Source organism: Lithobates pipiens, unplaced genomic scaffold (genome assembly GCF_037356315.1).
Source record: "Lithobates pipiens isolate NorthernLeopardFrog02 unplaced genomic scaffold, aLitPip1_a1.2 Scaffold_22, whole genome shotgun sequence".
NCBI lineage: Eukaryota > Metazoa > Chordata > Amphibia > Anura > Ranidae > Lithobates > Lithobates pipiens.
Genome location: NW_027507784.1, coordinates 196,373,135 through 196,396,657, shown reverse-complemented (window position 1 = coordinate 196,396,657; position 23,523 = coordinate 196,373,135). Strand labels below are relative to the sequence as shown.

At 46.4% G+C, this 23,523-nt stretch overlaps 1 protein-coding gene across 4 annotated transcripts in view; it reads left to right on the top strand.

Moving 5' to 3' along the window:
• The window catches only part of NPRL3 (NPR3 like, GATOR1 complex subunit), a 366,504-nt gene that overhangs the window by 279,947 nt on the left and 63,034 nt on the right, over positions 1-23,523 (top strand). The gene's annotated exons all lie outside the window — the stretch shown is intronic.

Genomic DNA, 23,523 nt, shown 5'->3' with positions numbered 1-23,523 from the left:
CCTGTCACAGTCCATCAGAGTATTTGAGTACCTGTCACAGCCAATCAGAGTACCCGAGTACCTGTCCCAGTCCATCTGAGTGCCCGAGTACCTGTCCCAGTCCATCTGAGTGCCCGAGTACCTGTCCCAGTCCATCTGAGTGCCCGAGTACCTGTCCCAGTCCATCTGAGTGCCCGAGTACCTGTCCCAGTCCATCTGAGTGCCCGAGTACCTGTCCCAGTCCATCTGAGTGCCCGAGTACCTGTCCCAGTCCATCTGAGTGCCCGAGTACCTGTCCCAGTCCATCTGAGTACCCGAGTACCTGTCCCAGTCCATCTGAGTACCCGAGTACCTGTCACGGCCCATCCGAATACCTATCACGGCCCATCAGAGTACCCGAGTACCTGTCACGGCACATCAGGGTACCCGAGTACCTATCACGGCCCATCAGAGTACCCGAGTACCTATCACGGCCCATCAGAGTACCCGAGTACCTGTCACGGCACATCAGGGTACCCGAGTACCTGTCACGGCACATCAGGGTACCCGAGTACCTGTCACGGCACATCAGGGTACCCGAGTACCTGTCACGGCACATCAGGGTACCCGAGTACCTGTCACGGCACATCAGGGTACCCGAGTACCTGTCACGGCACATCAGGGTACCCGAGTACCTGTCACGGCACATCAGGGTACCCGAGTACCTGTCACGGCACATCAGGGTACCCGAGTACCTGTCACGGCACATCAGGGTACCCGAGTACCTGTCACGGCACATCAGGGTACCCGTCACAGTCCATCAGGGTACCCGAGTACCTGTCACAGTCCATTATGGTACCCAAGTATCTGTCACGGTTTAACAGTGTACCCGAGTACCTGTCACAGCCCATCCGAGTACCTGTCACAGCCCATCAAAGTACCCGAGTAGCTGTCACAGCCCATCAGAGTACCCGAGTAGCTGTCACAGCCCATCAGAGTACCCGAGTAGCTGCCACAGCCCATCAGAGTACCCGAGTAGCTGCCACAGCCCATCAGAGTACCCGAGTAGCTGTCCCAGTCCATCTGAGTACCCGAGTACCTGTCACAGTTCATCTGAGTACCCGAGTACCTGTCACAGTCCATATGAGTACCTCTCACTGCCCTTCAGAGTACCCAAATACCAGTCACCAAGCCATCAGAGTACCTGTTACCAGGCCATCAGAGTACCCGAGTACCTGTCACCAGGCCATCAGAGCACCAGAGTACCTATATCCAGCCCATCAGAGTACCCCAGTACCTATTTGCAGCCCATGTCTCATAGAATATACGTTGGGATGTTTACTTTCCAAAATGGGGTCATTTTGTGGGTAATTTCACTGTCCTGGTGGTCCAGGACCTTCAAAAGTGTGATAGGTAGGAATGAAATGAGATGTGTCATTTATGCTCCTAGAACGCCTGAACGTACTACTTCAATGTTCGGCCTCTCTATGTGGCCAGGCTGTGTAAAAGTCCTACACATGTGGTATCGCCATACTCGGGAGGAGTAGCAGAATGTGTTTTGGGGTGTAATTTTTCCATATTTACATGCTATGTGTTAGAAATATCTCATAAATTCACAATTTTGTGTAAAAAAAATGTGTTTTAATTTTTTTCCACATATTCCAAAAACTTCTGGAAAAAAATTAACCATTCAAAAGACTCATTATGCCTCACAGATTATACGTTGGGGTGTTTGCTTTCCAAAATGGGGTAATTTTATGGGCAATTCCATTGTCCTGGTACTGCAGGGCCTTCAAAAGTGTAATAGGTGGTTGAGAAATGAGATGCGTAATTTTTGCTCGTAGAACGTCTGAAGGTACTACATCAATGTTGGTGCTCTGTATGTGGCCAGGCTGTGTAAAAGTCTCACACATGTGGTATCGCCGTACTCGGGAAGAGTAGCAGAATGTATTTTGGGGTGTAATTTGTTGTATGCATATGCTGTGTGTGAGAAATAACCTGATAATATGACAATTTTGTAAAAAAAAATAATAAAAAAAAATCTTCATTTTGCAAAGAATTGTGGGAAAAAGTGACAACTTAAAAAAACTCATCATGCTACTTACTTAATACCTTGGAATGTCTACTTTGTAAAAATGGGTCATTTGGGGGGTATTTGTACTTTCCTGACTTGTTAGGCTGGGTTCACACCGGAGCGACGCGGGAACGCCGCGAATCCGTGGTGTTTTCCGGCATCGCATGCCTCCCGCCGGCAGTTCACACTGCCCTATGCGGACTGCTGGGAGTGTCAGTGAAATGTTAATGACACCCCCAGATCAGTCCGCATATCGCAGTGCGATCTGCAAACTCGGACAGGAATCGGATCGCATGGTGTGAACACCCATGCGATCCGATTCTGCTGCGGACCAAAAAAAGGGTCCCGTGCGAGTTTGCGGCGGGTGCGATGCGAATTCAGCCATACTATCTGTATGGCTGAACTCGCAACGCACAGAGATCGGATGTGATTTGCACTGCAGTGCGGTGCGAATCACATCCGGTTCTCGCTGCCGCAGCGGTGTGAACCCAGCCTTAGTGTCTCAAGAAATGACTCACCTGATGTACTGAAGGCCTGATCAGATGTGATCAATTTTCAGCGATTGGCACCATAGTTTGTAGACTCTATAATTTTCACAAAGACCAAATAATATACACTAATGTGGGTTATTTTTACCAAAGATATGTAGCAGTATAAATTTTGGCCAAAATGTATGAAGAAAAATTACTAATTAGCAAAAATGTATGACAAAAACAAAGAAAAAGGCATTTTTTTCACAAAATTTACGTTTTATTTTATTTATAGCACAAAAAATAAAAAACTCACTAGTGATTAAATACCACTAAAGAAAGCTCTATTTGTGTGGAAAAAAGGACGCAAGTTTCATATGGGTACAGTGTTGCATGACTGAGTAATTGTCATTCAAACTGTGAGAGCGCTGAAAGCTGAAAATTGGTCTGGTCAGGAAGGGGGTGTAACTGCACTGTATTGAGGTGGTTAAAGAACTTTAAAGCTGAACTCAAGACAGATCTAAAAAAAAATAAGAGTATTACTAAATGTACTTGTCTGGTGACAACTAGGCCTAGCTTACAGTCATGTTAAACTTAGGTAACTTATTAAAATTGACTTTTTTAAATATTTGAAGAAGTATAGCTAGTAGTAGTTTTCTGAACTGAAGAAGTGGCTCAGGCAGGTGAGCTATGTAGCATCTTCAACATTACTAAAGTCCAGTTGAATATCTCTAACCACTACTACCCTGTTTCCCCTAAAATAAGACCTAGCGTGATTGTCGACGATGGCTGCAATATAAGCCCTACCCCCCAAATAAGCCCAAGTTGGGTAGGGCTTATTTTCGGGGGAAAGAGGGTGGGGCTTATTTGGGGGGTAGGGCTTATATTGCAGCCATCACCGACACTCACGCTAGGTCTTATTTTAGAGGAAACAGGGTAGCTGTACTATGACTTGGATCAACGTTTCTTTGTCACTGTACCATTTAAAAGTATGAAAAATCTTGGGGCACCCCTATTAAAAATGTAAAAACCATAAGTGTTGCGTACCATCAATGATAAGCTTTAGACCATGCACACAACTACCCTCACCAGGCAGGGCTGCATAGGAGGCAGAATCTGCTTAACGGATACGTTTACCTTTTGGAACCCATTACATGTTCCACCTGTATTTATGGTGGAACGTGTAACATGTTCCAGTTCCTGCAGCCTGCAACCCGATCCCTGCCTCAGTGTGAAAGTGGGTGGGATAATCTTCTACCTGTAACCATGGTCACAATTCAAAAAACAGCTCAGCCAATCGGGACTACGCCCACACAGACGCGTCATTCAGTCAGTTTCCTGTGGATGAATAGACTGCAGCTACCATCTTCCACCATGGCTCACCTCTTGTAATTATGAATGGACTGTGATGAGCGCTCATAGTTCTTTCACAAGCTCTGCAGCTTGTAAACAGTCAGCCTGTTTTAGAGGCATGGACTCAAAGCTGCAGGGCTTGTCTGCAGAAGCCTGACATTGTACCCCTGATCCACTGATCATGGGTGCAATGCTTCCCAGGCCTCAGCAGGAAAAAATAATAAATTTTTCTGCAAAAATATGTAAATGTATTATTTTATCTTAAAAGGTGAACTTATCCTTGAAGGATTTTCAAATATTGTATAATAAAAAGAAAGGAAAAACTGAAAGAAAAATATTTACAGCAAAAGACAGCAGCACCCCAGTTAAGAATGCCAGGATTAACATTAAGAAGCAAAAAAAGCAAATTTGCACTGTTGTTTCACAAGCCATACCAGAACCCTGCTGGGAAGAAGCATCATGACCAGCCTGTAATGTGTCTTTTGACACTGGATTCTCCGTTAGCTGCTCACCTAAGTACTTATGGTGCAATGCACTGGGGCTGCTGCAGAATGCTACATAGGTCCAGAACCACAGTGCACCCATCTGGGGTAACCCTTTCGCTAAAGACCCATTGAGGGTATGCCCACCAGAGGGGAGAAGACTGGCTCATGCTCCCTGGTTTTTGCGCCTCTATCCCCTAATGGGTCGTAGGGGGGTTGCCACAAGACCCTAGCTGCAGTGAGTAAGGCATTTGTACATGTTTTACAGGGAGCCTGATTGGTACATACAGCTTGGTTCCCCTGAAGAGATTAATCCACTGGGATCCGGCCACAACAACATAACCAGTTGCATGTCCAGTGGTGGAAAGGGGTAACTGCCCCAGTTTTTAACTTTGGTATTCAAGTGGCCTGGCTTTCATAGCTGCAGAGGCTCTCTCCACCCTTCCACTCTGGAGCAGGTTTAGTCTATGGTCGCTGTACTGCGCACTTGCTCATAGTGATGTGGTGGGGCTTGCAATGTCTTCTTTATAGGGGTTGGGGGTGCAGTGTCGGGATTATTCAGTGGGAGATTTGGCGTAGTCTCAATGTCGATGGGGGGACCGCTGGAAGCGGATGGTGATTGGCAGGGCCTGGTGCAGTTGGCACTGGGTGGGGAGGCTCTGGGCGGTGAAATTACCCCCATGTAAGGGCAGGCGAAGGTGGTGATCTCCAGGGGTTGCTGCCACCACTGCTTCCCAGCATGGGGGATGCTCAGCCCTGGGGGGGGGGGGGGGGGGGGGGATTTGGCAAGCAGCAGTGTGGAGAGGATCTTCAGCCTCAGCGGGCACCGATCACATGGGGTTCACACTTATCAAAAAAAGGCTTCCCCCTGAGTGGGTGGGATTTTAAATGACCATCAACTCCGGACGCAAATGGACACAATAATATACCATTTTTATTCATAAATTACACAATGTACATAATATTACCAGGAAGTGCAAATGGGCTAAACAATGTCCTCCTGGTATATTAATAAATAAACAAACATATATACAGAACAAAATATAATTAAAACAATGCTTGTCCTATATCACCCACAGTGTCACACTTGATCCCTGGAGAGGGAGGGAAGAGAGATTACTGGGCACTGCAGACACCCAATCCTTAACACTGGGCACTGTGCTCTTAGAGGCGGGCGGGGAGTGATCGAATGTAAAGAGAAAACAAATCGGCGCAATAAAATGACCCCAATATGTATAAGCTGTTGAACACCAAGGGTCAATTTTCAAATCCCTAAAATAAAAATGTAAAAAAGACAGTGCAGCGCTAAACAGTCCATAAATCTACATACAGAAACAATCTGTGAGATTCTTCAGTTATGAACTACAGATAAAATCATGCAAGTAACTTTGTGAAAAAACTGAACCTCCACCAATGGTAAGAATGGCAGCTCACCTCACTGCGTGGACCCTTTGATAATAGAGGGTCAAGCATGCTTTCCCACTCGGGGTGTAAAATTATGTATAAGCAAGCCAATCCAGGAAGGTCCCCTCTTAAATCGATATTAAGATCAGAAATCTCTGCTCCAAAGCCGCATGAATCATGCAAGTAAAAAACAATACATAGTGCTCTCCGCAGAAAAGGGAATTTTAATGGTAATAAAACAGAATAAAAACTTACAAAAATGGCACTTCAAACCAAGTGCCTGGTAAAACAACGTGTATTCAAAATCAGGCGATGGCCGCGGGTGACTTCACGTGACCTCTGTTCGTACGCGTTATGTCCCTGTGGGTGGAACTTCATCAGCAGTAATGGAAGTGACGTGAACACCTGCTTTAAATAGTGTATAGACAATCACCATGGTTATGACACCTCCCGTCACGCAACAAAACTCTGTATCACACAACGCAGAGCCAAGTCACATGACACAGCGATGCATCTCGCAACACAGCGCAAGGCAGGGAAACCAAGACGAATCCCGGAAGTGATTTGTGAACAAAAAAGTAAGAATGCGGCCAAACTGGCACTTGAAAAACATCCTGCATAATAAAATATGCACGAAAAATATATATATATATATATGTGCAAAAACGTCATAATACATTACAAGGGGATACCATGTACCCAATGACATAAGTAAATATTAAAATATAGAACAATATTATCAAAATATTTATGGACAATAAAATACCATATTGAAAAATCAATACTAAATATATTAAATAAACGTGAAGTCACTTGCGGTCTTCAGATAACAAACATTACAATCCTCAATCTGTGATAAAACAATATCAAAAACAACATTCAATCCACCTGAAATTAATACATTGGTTTCATATATCCAGTAGGATTCCGTACTGCTCACCTGGCGAATAAAATTACCTCCCCCCTCCAATGTTTGAGTACTCTTTCTATCCTCCAAAATTTAAGACCCTTGGGATTTTGTTGGCGAAACTGTTTAACCACTTAAGCCCCAGACCATTTGGCTGCCTAAAGACCACAGGACTTTTTACAATTTGGCACTGCGCTGCTTTAATTGGTAATTGCGCGGTCATGCAGTACTGTACCCAAACAAAATTTGCGTCCTTTTGTTCACACAAATAGAGCTTTCTTTTGAAGGTATTTGCCTCTGCAATTAATTTTTTGCAATATAAACGAAAAAAGACCGAAAATCTCAGCCACATCTTTGGTAATAAAAAATGTCAATAAGCGTATATTTATTGGTTTGTGCAAAAGTTATAGCGTCTACAAACTAGGGTACATTTTCTGGAATTTACATAGCTTTTAGTTTATGACTACCTATCATCATTTCTTGAGGTGCTAAAATGGCAGGGCAGTACAACCCCCCCCCCCCCCCAATGACCCCATTTTGAAAGTAGACACCCCAAGGAAATTGCTGATGCATGTTGAGCCCATTGAATATTAAATGTTTTTGTCCCAAGTGATTGAATAATGACAAAAAAATATATATCACTAAATGCTAAATTGCTCACACATGCCATAGTTAATACATTTTGCTGCTTCTTCTGAGTACGTGGATACCACATGTGTGGGACTTTTTGTGAGCCTAGCCGCGTACGGGGCCCCGAAAACCAATCATTGCCTTCAGGATTTCTAAGGGCGTAAATTTTTGATGTCACTCCTCACTTGCTATCACAGTTTTTGAAGGCCATAAAATGCCAAAATAGCACAAACCCCCCAAAATGACCCCATTTTGAAAATTAGACACCCCAAGCTATTTGCTGAGCATCATGGTGAGTATTTTGCAGTTCTCATGTTTTTGAAAATGAAGAAGGCTCCTCTGGCCGTGGACCTCCAGTATCCAGGTTAAATAAGTAACCATGATCCCGGTAGTGGGAACTCCTGCATTTAAGGATCCCGCGGATAGGAAGGCCGAGGCAGTGTCAGAGAATCACTGATCTGGTGGCTGAGGTCCCTGCTGATTCAGGCCGGAAAGTGGTTCCTACTTCTAAAGTGGACAGTGATCACACAGGACGCCAGCCTTTTCGGCTGAGGTGGAGTAATGGGGGTTCAGTCGGCTCAGGGCCTCGGGTTAACGGAAGAATCCAAGTTGCCGATCGATCTGCTCAAACTGAGAGCGATCAGGCTGTGCCTCTCCACATAGTCAATGAGTCTGCAAGAACGTCCGATCAGGATCCAGTCAGACAACGCCACTGCAGTGGCATACGTCAATCACCAAGGGGGGGGGGGGGGGCGAGTAGCTCAGCCGTGGCACGGGAGGTCACTCACATACTTTGGTGGGCAGAGCGACATATACTGGTTTTACATTCCCAGAGTGGAGAACTGGCAGACGGACTGTCTGAGTCGCCAGCTGCTGAACCCAGGAGAATGGGCATTGCATCCGGAGATATTCAGGTTACTGTGCCTGAGGTGGGGCAAACCAGACGTGGATCTTCTGGCCCCCGTCTCAATCGGAGGGTGCCAAGATTCGTGTCCAGGGTATGAGATCTGTGGGCAGACGCGCTGGTGGCTCCGTGGGATCAGTACCAGCTGATCTATGCTTTTCTACCACTGAAGCTGTTACCACATCTGATTCGCAGAGTGGAAGCCGAGGGGATCCCAGTAATACTGGTGGTCCCAGTTTGGACTCTGCGTCCCTGGTACGCAGACCTGGTGCGTCTGGTGGTAGACAATCTTTGGCGACTGCCATTACGAGAGGACCTTCTGTCTCAAGGTTCGATTCTCCATCCTGCTTTACCATCGCCGGCTTTAACGGCATGGCTATTTAGAGTCAGGTGTTGAGGAGCCGGGGTCTGTCGGACTCGGTGATCCCAACTATGTTGAGAGCACGGAAATTTTTCTTCTCGGAAGATATATCATCGTTCCTGGAAGGCCTACATCTCCATGTGTGCGGAGAAAGGTTGGCATCCGCTCTCTTTTTTCCATATCCAGGATCCTGCTGTTTTTTCAGCAAGGAGTAGACCAGAAAATGGTGCTAAGCACTATTAAGGGGCAAAAATTTCAGCTTTGGCTGTCTTTTTTCAGCAACCCCTGGCGTCTCACTCATAGTGAGTACCTTTGTTCAGGGGGTTTGTCATGTAGTCCCTCCGGTGCGTCCACCGTTACCCCCATGGGATTTGAACCTGGTGTTATCGGCAGTTCAAGACCCGCTGCTTGAAAATATCAGGGAGTTTCCCCTGTTGTCCACAAGGGCAGTCGGAATGTCTTGGGCCTTCCGACACCAAGCGTCTGTTGCTCAGGTGTGTAAGACGGCGACCTGGTCGTCTGTCCACATGGTTACCAAGTTTACAAGGTAGACGTCAGTGCATCGGCTAATGCCTGTTTGGCCGCAAAGTTTTTGCAGGCGGCTGTATAGTTGCAATTAAATATGCAATATTTTTTCGTTTTTTCGAATAAAAACATAGTACCTTTAAGAATGCACTGTTGCATTACTTCCGCAGTTTTTTTTTTTGTTTTTGTTTTTTTGTGCGGTTGTGGGTAGTCACTCCTGTTGAGGGTACCCTGATTTTGTGGTGGAGGTTTCCAAGCACTATTGTTTTGTGGATACAGTTTTACTAGTTCCCACTTGCCATGGTGGATGAGGTTTTTATGCTGTTTTTCCCACCCATCGTTTGGCACTGCTTGGGGGCGTCCCAATGGTCTAAGAGAGGAGCTGTGTCGGTCGGTGAATATAAGAGAAAATAGGATTTTTTGGACTTACTGTAAAATCCTTTTCTCTGTAATTCACCGACCGACACAGCACCCACCCCTCCTTTTATCTTTGTTATACTGCTTGTTGACATACTGATTACTGCAAGGCAGGGTGGAGGGTTGATACCTAGGGGACCGCCCCCTGGCCGGAACTGAAAGCTCTGAGTGTTGTGTTACAACTTTGCCTAGTGTCTCCTAAAGGGAAAGGTATACAACCCAATGGTCTAAGAGAGGAGCTGTGTCTGTCGGTGAATTACAGAGAAAAGGATTTTACGGTCAGTACAGAAAGTCCTATTTTTTTTCACAAGAAAATTACTTTGAACCCCCAAACATTATATATAATATATACTTTTTTTTAAAGCAAATGCCCTACAGATTAAAATGGTGGGTGTTTATTTTTTTTCACACAGTATTTGCACAGCGATTTTTCAAACACATTTTTCTTGGACAAAACCCACTTTTTAAAATTTGAATGCACTAAAACACACTATATTGCCCAAATGTTTGATGAAATAAAAAAGATCTTAGGCCGAGTACAGTATGTGACCGTGATATTGTGTCAATCTCGCTGCTTTTATCGGCGAGATTGACGCCCTGCGAGTGCCGTCGCGGGAGCCAGCGCCGAGCTGGCTCGCATCGGGAAAAAAAAAATGTTTATTTTCCTTTCCTGATCAGCGACAAGCATCGCTGGCCAGGTTCACACTGGTGCGGGGATCCGAATTGGATTCCCGCCAATACCAGGCACTGTATTTAGTATGAATCCTAAGGGAGAACTCCACGCCAAATAAAAAAAAAACAGCACGGGTTCCCCCTCCGGAGGCATACCAGGCCCTTAGGTTTTAAGGGGAATCCCCTACGCCGAAAAAAACGGCGTGGGGGTCCCCCCCAAAATCCATACCAGACCTCTATCTGAGCACGCAGCCCGGCCGGTCAGGAAAGGGGGTGGGGACGAACGAGCGCGCCACGCCCTGGGCCCCCCCCCACCCCAAAGCACCTTGTCCCCATGTTGAGGATAAGGGCCTCTTCCCGACAACCCTGGTCGTTGGTTGTCGGGGTCTGCGGGCGGGGGGCTTATCGGAATCCCGGCCCCCCACCCTATGTGAATGAGTATGGGGTACAATGTACCCCTACCCATTCACCTGTAAAAAAAAAAACACAACACACAAGGTTTAAAAATAATTTATTGCACTGCTCCGGGGGTCTTCCTGCCGGACTCCTCCGCTATCTTCTGCTCTTTTACTAGCGGAGGAGCACGGCTTTATTCTTCGCCGCCACCTAGGGGTCTTCTTCCGACTTCAGGGGTCTTGTCCCCCCCTTCGGTTCTTCTTGCCGGGCCTCCATTTTCTTCCTTTAGCTCTTTTACTAGCGGAGGCCCGGTCTTCTGTCGCCGCCGTCTCTTCTTCCGACTTAGGGGATCTTGTCCCCCTTTTCGGTTCTTCTTACCGGGCCACCGCTCCTTCTTCCAGCTCTTTTACTAACGGTGGCACAGTCTTCTGCAGCCACCTTCCGTTCTTCTGTTCTTCTTCTTCCTCCTTGAGATGTTGACTCAACGCTCTCTCTGGCCGCATTGCCAGGGACGCGGTGTGCAATGACTTATATAGGGACAAGGGTGTGGGGCCATCGGTTGATGTCACATGGTGACCCCTGCCCCCTTATGATGTCACAGTCCTGGAGGATGCTGGGACTGTAACATCATAAGGGGGCGGGGTCACCATGTGACATCAACTGGTGACCCCACCCCTTGTCCCTATATAAGTCGCCGCACACCGCGTCCCTGGCATTGCGGCCAGAGAGAGCGTTGAGTCAACATCTCAAGGAGGAAGAAAAAGAAGAATGGAAGGCGGCGGCAGAAGACCGGGCCACCGCTAGTAAAAGAGCTGGAAGAAGGAGCGGTGGCCCGGCAAGAAGAACCGAAGAGGGGGACAAGACCTCTGAAATCGGAAGAAGAGGCGGCGACAGAAGACCGGGCCTCCGCTAGTAAAAGAGCTAAAGGAAGAAAGCGGAGGCCCAGCAAGAACAACCGAAGAGGGGGACAAGACCCCCGAAGTTGGAAGAAGACCCCCGGGCGGCAGCGAAGAAGAAAGCCAGGCTCCTCCGCTAGTAAAAGAGCAGAAGATAGCGGAGGAGTCCTGCGAGAAGACCCCCCAAAACGGAAGACCCACGGAGCAGTGCAATAAATTATTTTTAAACCTTGTGTGTTGTGTTTTTTTTTTTTTTTTAAAGGTGAATGGGTAGGGGTACATTGTACCCCATACTCATTCACATAGGGTGGGGGGACGGGGGCCCCCTTATTAAAGGGGGCTCCCGGATTCCGATAAGCCCCCCGCCCGCAGACCCCGACAACAAACGGCCAGGGTTGTCGGGAAGAGGCCTCATCAACATGGGGACAAGGTGCTTTGGGGTGGGGGGGGCCGTAGGCTCAGGAGGGGGGGCGCTCGCTCGTCCCCACCCCCTTTCCTGACCAGCCAGGCTGCATGCTCGGATAGGGGTCTGGTATGGATTTTGGGGGGGGGCCCCACGCCGTTTTTTTCGGCGTAGGGGATTCCCCTTAAAATCCCTACCAGACCTAAGGGCCTGGTATGCCCCTGAAGGCATGCAGGCTTCATTAGTGAGGCGACATTATCGCCGATCTCTCTCGCTCGCTACTATAGGAAAATTACATTTTCCTATTGCAGCCAGCGCGAGAACCAGTGCAACGGGATTGCGCTGGTTAGAGAAGCCTGTCGCCGGGAACCAGCTCGATCCTGTCCTGATCCTGTCCTGAAACACAATATCGGCGGCACCTACTGTACATGGATATCAAACACGACATGCTTTAAAATTGCATGAAAACGTGCAGCAGCGACAAACTACATACATTTTTAAAAGCCTTTACAGGTTACCACTTTAGATTTACAGAGAAGTTCTAATGCCCTCAATCTGGCCTTCGCGGTGATACCTCGCATGCATGGTGCAATTGCTGTTTACTTTTTAAATTATTTATTTTGCTTTTTTAATTTATTTTGAAACTGTTCCTTTCATTTTTTTTTTTTATCATTTTTATTGTTATATGAGGGAATGTAAATATCCCCTATGATAGCAATAGGTAGCTTCCGGTTTTTTAGGCTATAGAGATGATTGGAGCCATTCTGGTCTCTGATCGACTCTATGGTCAGCTGGCGGAACCACCGGCTGCAGTTTCAGGCTCAATTTGCTGCTAGGATTGCTTTTATATAAAAGCCAACCACTAGCTGAAAAGAATGATACCAAGATGATACAACTAAACCCGCAGGTATCATTCTGGTATAACCACTCATAGTCCAGCAACATACCAGTACGTTGCTGGTCCTTGTTGGTAGAGGTCGACCGATATATCGGCCGATATTTGCCGTTTTTTAATTAATCGGCATCGGCCGATTGTGCTGATAAAAAGCCGATTTAGAACTACAGCGGGACTTTGAAATGACTTCTGTATAGAAGTCAGTGTAAGTTGCCTGAGTCGTCATAGAAACATCTTTCCTCCTCTCTGGGCAGGCTGCCAAGAAAAGAACAAAATGATACAATGTTTACACTTCAATGAATGAAGTCATCTCTGTGTGTAGAAGTTCTCAGTTTAACCATTTAAAGACTAAATCTTTTCTGACACTTGTTGCTTACAAGTAAAAATCCTGTATTTTCTGTCAGAAAATCACTTAGACCCCCCAAAAATTATATATATTTTTTTAGCAGAGATCCTAGGGAATAAAATAGCGGTTGTTGCAATATTTTATGTCACATGGCATTTGCACAGAGGTCTTTCAAATGCATTTTTGGGGGGAAAAAATACACTATTTAACAAATAAAAATAAAATAAAAACAGTAAAGTTAGCCTGTTTTTTTTTTTTGTCCAAAAGTTTTGACTACCTGTTTTTATTTAATACATAGGTTTTTTTTTTTTTTTTTTTTATCTAAATCATACATACAAGTAAACTGATCTGAGGTTTGTTTTGTTTAATAAATGTTTAAATGTAAGAAATTTTCTGTATCACTTATGAAGGCTGCTTTCACACTGGAGCGGGCAGGCGTTGATGGTAAAACGCAAGTTTTAGCGGCTCTTTACCATCATTTTAGCGGTGCTATTTGGCTGCTAGTGGGGCACATATAACCCAGCTAGCGGCCAAGGAAGAGGTTAAATGCGCCCATGAAGCACTGCTGCCAAATCGCATTGCATGCGCTTCGGCAGTGGTGCCCATTCATATCAATGGGCAGGAGTGGTGGAGGAGCGGTATACACCACTCCAAACGTGCTGCTTGCAGGACTTTTTTTTTAAGTTCCTGCCAGCGCATCGCCTCAGTGTGAAAGCACTCTGTCTTTCACACAGACTGCAGGGGAGCCGTTTTGCAGGCACTTTACAGGCGCTATTTTTAGCCCAAAAGCGCCTGAAAAACGCCCCAGTGGGAAAGGTGTGTTAGATCAAGGGGGATTTAAAAAAAAAAATAATATATAAAAAAGGAAAAAAATAAAGAAATAAAATAAAATCGGCCTAACATATCGGCCCAAAAAAATCGGCATTATATATCGGCTATCGGCCGCCATGATTTCTAAATATCGGCATCGGCCAGAGAAAAACCCATATCGGTCGACCTCTACTTGTTGGGCATATATTGTAATCTTTTTTTTTTTTTTTCATGCAGCCTGTGGGCTGAACGAAAAAGGGATTAATCGGTGGGTATGGCCACCATTAGAATACCTCCCTTCATCCACCCACTTCTAATGATGGGCATAACTGCACCATTCGTGGGAGCAAACGCTGTTGCTGCCAAGATAATCAAGTCAGTGCTGCAGCTGAATGGACTCAAAAATATAGGCCAACGCATGGGGGCATTCACCCCAAAAGTTAGGAGCAAATCACTCTCCCATCCCTGCTTCCCCCATGCTTCGGCATATATGCTCTTTTTTTTTTTTTTTTTTTTTTTTTAACTGTGGCGGTGAAATCACCTCCTACAGCGCTGGAGTCATGGCTTTATGTATTGTGGGAGCAAACGCTGTTGCTGTCGAGATAAATCCACGCTGCAACTGAATGGCGTACCTGAAAACAAAAAAATGGTTAACAATAAAACCCAGTAAACAGTAAAGTATAAAAAAACATACCTGAAAAGTAAACATGATAAATCATAATAACAATAAAACATTGCAGAATAGAATACAGTAAAAAAGAGCAAAACAATAGAGAGAGCAAACAATAAAAGGACAACTATTTTTGGTTTGTATTTAATTTTTTTTTTGTTTTTTTTTACCCTTTTCTTTTTTTTTTTTTGTAACGGTTGTAACTGTTCCAGGTTCAGGTCTCTCAAAATGCGATGGCATCTTGGGAGACCCTGTGAAAGTGTGTCCTAGTCTGTGCAGTGCTGTGCCCTACGCTTATACTCCACTAGTGTATGGTAGCGTTCAAAACATTCACCAATGCAAAGACCAGGATTGTCAGGACAGGAGGGACAATAATAGCGGGTGCCACGCCTATATCCGCGCTTGCTGCAGGCATGACATCATCTTTGGGGGGCTCGTTGGGTAGGGGTACTCGAGAGGACATACAGAAAATGCCTCTCATGCAGCTGGCTTACTGCATTTGGATTGGGAAGGTGAGGTGGAGCACTGTCTGGAAACAGAAGGGCTCTGAAGATCGTTCCCTGGAATTGAAGGAAGGTCCAGTCCATCCTGAAGCTCTGTATCGCACATGAGTGTTCAGCAAAGCCAATTGAAATAAATAGACACTTTTTTGTACCAGCGTCTGGCCTTATGGGCAACTAGGTACGGTGCCAACAACTGGTCGTTGAGGGCCACCCCTCCCTTATTTTGGTTATATTCGTGGACACAGAAGGGTTTCTCCAAAACACCAGTCACCATTGGAATTTGGACCGTCGTGTCTGCACAAAGGGAGGAAAGAACGAAAACATTCTTATTATCCCTCCACTTCACAGCGAGCAAGTTATTACACTTCAAGCAGACTCTCTCCCCCAGCCTAAGACGGGAATCTACAAGCTGCTGGGGAAAGCACCGGCAATTAGATTACATGGTGCCACATACGCCAATCTCCTGATCAAACAAGTGACTAAAAAGTGGCACGCTCGTGTAATAATTGTCCACATACAAATTGTACCCCTTTCCAAATAAGGGTGACACCAAGTCCCACACAATCTTGCCAGCGCTCCCTATGTAATCTGGGCAATTTGGCGGCTCTACGTGACTCTCTCTTCCCTTGTAAACCATAAAACTACATATATAGCATGTGAGCCTTTCACAGAGCTTATACATCTTGACCCCGTATCTGGCACACTTGCTGGGAAGATACTGTTTGAAAGACAAGTGGCCAGAAAACGTAATCAGGGACTTATCAAGGCAGACAACTTGACGGGGATATATCAAGTCTGAAAAAGGTTGGTTGAAATGGTTTATGGGGGGGGGCAAATATTGTAGAGCCGATTGTATCCTGGGTCTCCACGAGGATGACAGAATTCATTGTTGTTGAAATGCCTGGACCGCAATATCTGCTCGTATCGTGCCCTGGTCATGGAAGCAGAGGATATGGGCATTTGGTAAATTGGGTCAGTGGACCAATATGACCGCAACATACTAATTTTAACTATGCGTATGTCGAGGGATAGGCCTAGAGAAGTCTTAAATTCGGAAACCGTAATTGGTTTCCAATCTCTGGCAAGGGTGGACTAAGGATTAGCGGCGATGAATTGACCAGCATGCAATTTACTTTGGTCCACAATAGTTATAGAGATCTTCGGTGAAAAACGGCAAATAAAAATCAAGTGACGTAAAATCAACTATTTCCACCTGAATTTCGGTTGGCCAGTGAATGAAGGAAGTACAGGTGCTGCAGAAGTCTTGGGTTCCCAATTAGGATTGCTGAATGCAGCAGGAAGTGCACTATGGGCTCGACAGGCCTGTCTTTGTCTTCTGGGTGACAGCAGGACACTACTTGTGTGTACCACCTCACCAGCTTGAACTGCACTTATAGAACTCGCCACGTCACCACGTGTTACTGCAGTGCTGGGTTGACTACGACCAGGGTGTACTAGGCCGCTGGTGCTTGCCAGTTCACCAGAAGGATGAGTGGCACTCGTACTTCTCTGCTCCATATGAGAGCCCTGTGGTTCTTGCATCTTAAGAACAGTAGAAGATCGAGGTCTGGTACGCCTGACCTTGGCAGGGACCACAACTATGTCATCAGAGCTATCTGTCATGGAGCCGCTGTGGTCTACAGGATCATATTCTGAGCCTGAATCTGACAGATGAGTGACTTCCCTGTCACTATCTGTCATGCTCAGAAACGTGTAGGCCTCTTCACTAGTGTACCTTCGATATGCCGTTTTGGGCTCTAAATTTACTGGTACACTAGTGAGACTCGCAGGTAAAAAAGCTCCTAGGCTGTCAGCAACTGTATCAAACACTACCAAAAAAAACTGTTGACGATCACAGGGATCAGGCCTGACTCTGCGAACACTGCAGTTATGTGTTTAGTGCTTTGTAAGTGGCAGTGATCGATTGATACTGCACTTGGGTGGGGTGGGCAGGGCCTGGTGGGGGGGCAAAATGCAGGTATCTGGGCTGATCCCCCGAACACTGCGTTTTTGGGAACCCTAAACTGCTGGGGAAGCTAGTATAGATCTGATCAGACATCGATCCGTTCAGACACTATACCACTAAGGGAGGTACATGCATGGGTGTTAGCGGTACTGGCACTAATCTGAAGCTGCCTGGGGTAACGTAGACCCTATCTGACCCTAAAACCGAATTATCCCCCCCCCCCCCGGGCGATCAGGGGGTTAAACCTTTATTGGGTAATAAACTGGTATTAAAAAAAACTCACTAACCAGCGTCACCCATAACACTTATACAGTGATCACTGGTGAAAGGGTTAACTAGGGGGCAATCAGGGGGTTAAAACCTTTATTAGGTATTGTATGGGGGTACCTGGCACTATAAAAAGCTGACGGTGAATGAACCTAAATAACTAACAGGCTAACTAGCATCATCCGTGACGCTTATTCTGCAATCAGAAAAATCATCGCTTAGTGACACTGGTGACGGGGTGAAAGGGTTAATTGGGAGGAGATCAAGGGGTTAAACCTTTATTAGCGGGGTACCCTAGGCCCCTAGTGGGGCCTACCACTAACTACCCTAACGCAAATGACACCAATGCAGTGATCAGTAAAAAAAATTAAAACTGCTATTGGTGACACTGTGACAGGGGGTGCGGGTGTTTTATGTGCCTATGTGTACTTGTGTTAGTGTAGTGTTGGCACAACTCATAGTGGTGCCTTCTCTCCTCAGGAGCCGGAACAAAAGGGCTCCATGAGGAGAGATGACATCACTTCCTCTGCTTCTGTTTACATTACGGAAGCAGGGGAAGATTCTCGTTTGTCAGGAGCAATCATAAGGGGGAGAGGCCATTAATCAGTGGTCTTCCCCTCAGGACAGAAAATATGAAAACTATGCCTGCAACTATGCCGACCGCCTCGGATACCGGGGGGTGCGGTTGCGCCCCCTGCCCACGGGAGGGGAGTAACATACCCATATGTTACTCTGCCTGCCCGTGCCATTCTGCCGCAGTATATCTGTCAGTTTTCAGGCCTTTTTTAATGTTATGTTCTGCCAAACTAACATGCAAAGGTCTCGACGTTCTGCCTATATATTGTAACCCACATTCCTTGCAGATCCTAAGACCTTTATCCATTTTTTGATATTCACTTTGGAGTGCTTGCAAGGGTATACATCATCCACAAGCACAAAAACCCCACAAAAAGGATAATAATCTATTCTCAGAGGGTATAGGGGGAAGCAAGACGATCCCTGAGAGATGGAGCTTTCTTATATATGAATTGTGGCCAGCTGGTAAAACCGGAGCCAAAATTTTATCCTGCTTTAAAATAGACCAATTCTTTACCAACATTTTTTCGAATTTTTTATGCTGAGCGTTATAATCTAACATTATTATTATTATTATTATACAGGTTTTATATAGCGCCAACAGTTTGCTCAGCGCTTTACAACATGAGGGCAGATATTACATTTACATTACAATTTGGTACAAGAGGAATCAGAGGGCCCTGCTTGGTAGAGCTTACAATCTAAAAAGGAAGGGTCAATTGATACAAAAGGTAATAGCTGTGGGGGGATGAGCTGATGGAGGAAGTAAAACAGTGTTAGTTAGAAGCAGGATAGGCTTCTTTGAAGAGGAGGGTTTTCAGTAATTGTCTAAAGATGGATAGATTAGGGGACAGTCGGACAGATTGGTGTAGGGAGTTCCAAAGGATGGGAGAAGCTCTGGAGAAATCCTGGAGGCGAGTATGGGAGGAGGTGACAAGGGAGCTAGAGAGCAGGAGGTCTTGGGATGACCGATGAGAGCGGCTTGGTTCGTATTTTGGGACTAGGTTAGTGATGTAACTAGGGGCAGAGTTATGGATGGCTTTGTAAATTATTGTTAGTACTTTGAATGTGAGTGGAAACCAGTGGAGGGATTGGCAGAGAGGGGTGGAGGACACTGGCTGGTAAGGAAAGTAGTCGAGGCGAGAGATGACCAGGGAGTGAATTAGAAGCTTGGTGGTGTCATTAGTTAAAAAGGGGCGTATTCTGGAAATGTTGCGGAGGCTAAGGCGGCATGATCTGGACAGGGCTTGTATGTGGGCCTGAAAGGACAGTTTGGAGTCTAAGGTTACCCCTAGCACCCTGGCATGTGGGGACGGACTGATAGATGTGCCATTGATTGTTAAGATTGGTGGGGTCTGAGGCCTTTTTTGGTATGGGAGTGACTAGTGCATGTTTTAGAGGGTTGGAGAAGATGCCAGTAGAGAGTGAGAGGTTGAAGATATGAGTTAAGGAGTGTAGGATTGAGTCAGATGGTGACCGTAGTATTTGATAAGGAACAGGGTCCAGGGGGCAGGAGGTTAGGTGGGCATTAAAAAAAGTTTAGTGACTTCCTCTATAGTAGCTGGGTTAAAAGAGGAAAGTATTGATTGTGCAGGAGGACAAGGAGTATAAGGTGAGGGAGATGTCTGTGGAGCGGAGATCTCAAGACAAATCGTCTCAATCTTATTTTTGAAGTGATAAGCAATCTGAGCAGTGAGTAAGTTAGTGGGTGGGGGTAATGGAGGACGAAGTAGAGTGGTAAAGGTAGAAAAGAGTTGACGGGGACTGCGCAAGAAGGTGTTAATGAGAGTATCACCCTAAAGTCGTTCTCATCTCTATTAGTGTCTAGTTTGACCAGAGACAAGAGTTTGTCTATCCATCATTTTGACTTTTTCTATTTCCACATCTAAATTCGATCGATTATATCCTTTCTGTTCAAATCTGGAGACTAACACTTCCATCTGTGTAATAAAGTCGTCTTCCAGGGTACAGTTGCAATGCAACCTGATGAATTGTCCCCTGGGGATATTGCACAACCATAAAGGATGGTGGCAACTCCCCAGGGGAATATAAGCGTTACAATCAGTGATTTTAAAATGGTTACATAACCCAAAATGATCAATAAATCTGCAATAGCAGGCCAGATCTGGGGGGCATTGCTTGAAAATGGCTTCCTCCTTCCAGTGGGCCATAAATAAATTGGCCACACTGAAAGCAAAACGGACGCCCATCTCAACCCCTCTGGTCTGCAAATAGAATTCCCTTTTGTACCAAAAATTATTTTTAGTGAGACAAAAATTAAAACTGCTTAGCAAAAATTCCTGATGTCTACCTGAGTAGATGGAGAGGGCCCATTCGACTGAGGTTGTGGCATCATTATGTCCTATAATAGTATATAACAAACTCACATCTGCTGTGACAAGTATACTGGATGCAGAACATTCAAGTGTCTCCAATATCTGAATGATGTGTTTAGTGTCTTTTTGGAAGGCCTGAGTTTTCAACACTAATGCCTGAAGAAAGGAATCAATGTATTGTCATAATCTAGCAGTAACAGAGTCAATCCCGTTAACAATAGGCCTCCCAGGGGGATTAGTACTATCTTTGTGGATTTTCGGGAGAAAATATATGATGGGTGTTCTGCAGAAAAGGGGCTCTAGATACGCTGCCTCCTTTTTCGTTAAGATCCTTTGATACCCATCCGCTATGATGGAATGTAGTTCATCTTTAAAGGATAACATAGGATCTTTGTTTAAAACTTTGTACATCTCGCCATCACTCAATAAACGGCTCATTTCCTTTTGATAATATTCTTTGCTTAAGACAACCAAACCAGCCCCTTTATCGGTGGGACGTATGACAATCGCTTTTCAAGAGATTCCATACCACACCTAATATATTGGGGATCAACTATTTTCTTAACTTTAAAATGGAAGTAAACCCTTCCAAACAACTTTGACCTACAGGTAAGCCTAGATTAAGGCTTACCTGTAGGTCCAAGTAATATCTCCTAAACCTATATGGTTTAGGAGATATTTGCCCGAAAATGGGCACCGCTGTCTACGGCGCATGCGCCGTAGACAGCGGCGCGCATGCGCACTAAATGCGGCAAGTCCAAGAATGGATTTGCCAAATTTGTCGACTCCCGTGCGCATGCGCGGGAGTGACGTCATCGCGGCCTCGCCGTATGACAGCGGCGGAGCTGCGAGGCGCGACTCCCGTGCGCATGCGCGGGAGTGACGTCATCGCGGCTTCGCCGCTGTCATTGGTCGGAGCTGCGAGACTTTACTTCCTCTTTAAGTTCCTCCAGATCTTTTGAAACCATATTCTTAAACACCTCCATGAATTTATTTTCCACATTAAAAGGATTGACCCACATTAAAAGGATTGAAAATCCACTTATTCCCTAAAGTCGAATGTTCACCTCCTGTGGGCACCAAACCTTTACATGGGTTAGACAAAAAATATTTTTTCATGTTAAGGGTTCTGATATACTTCTATAGGCTCACATATGTTTGAAATTTCTTTACATTTTTGATAGGAGCGAACTTAAGGCCTCTATCCAACACTCCAATTTCATAATCATTAAGTGAGGCACCGTTTAGATTGTATATTCCTGTTCCTAATGGGGTTTAGGACTTTTGTAATTGCCTACTTCGTCTGCTTCCTCTCTTTTCGTTTTCTTAGAGGGCCAGCACTGGGCAGTGTGTATGGTGGTGGTTGCCTCCACCACTCCCCTAGATTGGGTTTGTGTAATGGGGACCCTGCCCCTGTCCCCTATGTAGCCCTAAAAAATCCCCTCCACCATATGAATTTTGGTGAGATAAAGGCGCAAATCTATTCTGTATGGGAATTGGTCTATCATGGGGGAAAGAGGGTCTCCATCCATTTGACTGATTCCCCACCTTCCCCATATTGACTATTGTCTCTCCAGTTGGAAGACAAATTTTGATAATGGGGAGAGGAGGAATGATACCACCCCCCCAGAAGTGTGTGGTGGATGATTTCCTCCTCTACCTCTTCCCCTTTTTGTTTTTTCCCCTTTTATTATTCCCTCAGAAAGTATTATCTCTCTGTGGGGAAAAAATATTTGGCTGGTTGAGAGAAAGCATATTCATGAACTGGTTCCCTTCTAAGAGTTTCCACTGCTGTAACATTCGCAGTCTTTTTAGAAGGAACTTTGATGGTAACATTATTGGTAGAACTAGGGATATTTGCCATTTGAAAATATTCCCTCCGCCAAAGTCATCAAGGCCTCTAACAAATGTTTTCTTTTTCTTGTTTGGGATCGCTAAGTCCCATTTAAGGAGTTTAGTCTTTAGTTCACTTGACAGTTTAAGAAACTCTTCACTCTCTTTTAGGGATGCACCGAAATTTCGGCCGCCGAAACATATCGGCCGAAAATGCCCTTTCCGGCAATTTGCCGAAAGGAAAAAACGGCCGATAATTGAGCCGAAAATGGTGCGGGGCGGGGGCGCCCATCATGGGAGATCTATAACGCAGGAGAGCCGCCTCCGCCGTCTGGTTCAGTAGAGTGCCGGAAACATCACAGCTTTAATTTCAATAGCTGTATGTTCCCCCGTTGTGCGCCGTCGCATACTGCTCCTCCCCCTTGTCCAGGGAACTGTGATAGACAGATTACCCGTCCAGATTGGACGGGTGATCTGTTTATCACAGTTCCCCGGACAAGGGGGAGGGGCTGTATGCGACGACGCACGACGGGGGAACACACAGCTATTGAAATTAAAGCTGTGATGTTCCCGGCGCTCTATTGAACCAGACGGCGGAGGTGGCTCTCCTCTCTCTTCGCTGCATCACTGGCTGCACGGGGGACAACACACTGGCTGCACGGGGGACAACACACTGGCTGCACGGGGGACAACACACTGGCTGCACGGGGGACAACACACTGGCTGCACGGGGGACAACACACTGGCTGCACGGGGGACAACACACTGGCTGCACGGGGGACAACACACCGGCTGCACGGGGGACAACACACCGGCTGCACGGGGGACAACACACCGGCTGCACGGGGGACAACACACCGGCTGCACGGGGGACAACACACCGGCTGCACGGGGGACAACACACCGGCTGCACGGGGGACAACACACCGGCTGCACGGGGGACAACACACCGGCTGCACGGGGGACAACACACCGGCTGCACGGGGGACAACACACCGGCTGCACGGGGGACAACACACCGGCTGCACGGGGGACAACACACTTATCTCTTTTATCATGTCGCCAGTCTCTGACCACCTCCTGTACCAATGCCGCCAGTCTCTGACCCTCTCCTGTACCATGCCGCCAGTCTCTGACCCTCTCCTGTACCATGCCGCCAGTCTCTGACCCTCTCCTGTACCATGCCGCCAGTCTCTGACCCTCTCCTGTACCATGCCGCCAGTCTCTGACCCTCTCCTGTACCATGCCGCCAGTCTCTGACCCTCTCCTGTAACATGCCGCCAGTCTCTGACCACCTCCTGTACCATGCCGCCAGTCTCTGACCACCTCCTGTACCATGCCGCCAGTCTCTGACCACCTCCTGTACCATGCCGCCAGTCTCTGACCACCTCCTGTACCATGCCGCCAGTCTCTGACCACCTCCTTTACCATGCCGCCAGTCTCCGACCCTCTCCTTTACCATGCCGCCA